We start from the raw sequence: 439 nt of genomic DNA, 5'->3' as shown, positions 1-439 counted from the left end.
CATGGGCAAATGAATCTGACCAGGACCTTCATTAGCACCCTGAATGCCACCCAGCCATCGTCTTATATATCCCCAGTCCATTCTCCCTTCCACTCTCCTAGGTGACAACCTCCTCCATGCGCTGCCACTTACAAGAGCTCCACCTCCCTTGCAACCAATGGCTTTGCTTCCTGGCTTGCCCAGCAAACTGAAGCCATCGAAAAAGGACTTTGGCAGCCTCTGCCACCACATCTACCCACCAATATGCTTTCCCACTTGCCACTTGGGATGAACTGTCCCCTGCTCTTAGCTCAAGCCAACACCATCCCCTCTCATCCACGCAAGGATGGCTCCCACAATTCTCTCCTTTCCTGCGCTGTTAAATATTCGCTCTTCACTACATCATTCTCATTAGCATAAGAATGTTTCTGATTTCTCCTTTTTTTTTTTTTTTTTTTTT

This window comes from Mandrillus leucophaeus, unplaced genomic scaffold (genome assembly GCF_000951045.1).
Source record: "Mandrillus leucophaeus isolate KB7577 unplaced genomic scaffold, Mleu.le_1.0 Scaffold209, whole genome shotgun sequence".
Classification (NCBI taxonomy): domain Eukaryota; kingdom Metazoa; phylum Chordata; class Mammalia; order Primates; family Cercopithecidae; genus Mandrillus; species Mandrillus leucophaeus.
This window is presented reverse-complemented; position numbering follows the sequence as displayed.